This window comes from Penaeus monodon, chromosome 29 (assembly GCF_015228065.2).
Source record: "Penaeus monodon isolate SGIC_2016 chromosome 29, NSTDA_Pmon_1, whole genome shotgun sequence".
Classification (NCBI taxonomy): Eukaryota; Metazoa; Arthropoda; class Malacostraca; order Decapoda; family Penaeidae; genus Penaeus; species Penaeus monodon.
This window is the reverse complement of record NC_051414.1, coordinates 37,876,354-37,876,629: the sequence shown is the minus strand read 5'-3', so window position 1 is coordinate 37,876,629 and position 276 is coordinate 37,876,354. Positions and strand designations below refer to the sequence as shown.

The 276-nt window shown below is 32.6% G+C and overlaps 1 protein-coding gene across 1 annotated transcript in view; it reads left to right on the top strand.

Annotated features, from left to right (window-relative positions):
* LOC119592239 (helicase domino-like) overlaps nucleotides 1–276 on the top strand; it is a gene marked incomplete at its 3' end in the record, with an annotated part of 26,783 nt that overhangs the window by 11,020 nt on the left and 15,487 nt on the right.

Sequence of the window (276 nt, the reverse complement as noted above, 5' to 3'; positions counted from 1 at the left end):
AATCACGCAATACCAACAATGCCTCTAAGCCATTGTTCTCACTCATAGCTAATGCTCAAATGGGAGTATGCAAAGGGAAATATAGATTTACCACAGTACTGCTGTATAGGCAGCATCACATTCAAAGAGTATAGATATTAAGCATACAAGGTGAAATTGCTATACAGAATATGTATCTATAAAAAATGTACTTTTTCAAGTGATCAGCTGTGAACATGTATAACTAACAAAAAGTTTTATACATACACATATGTAGATGCATATTATCATTGCAAA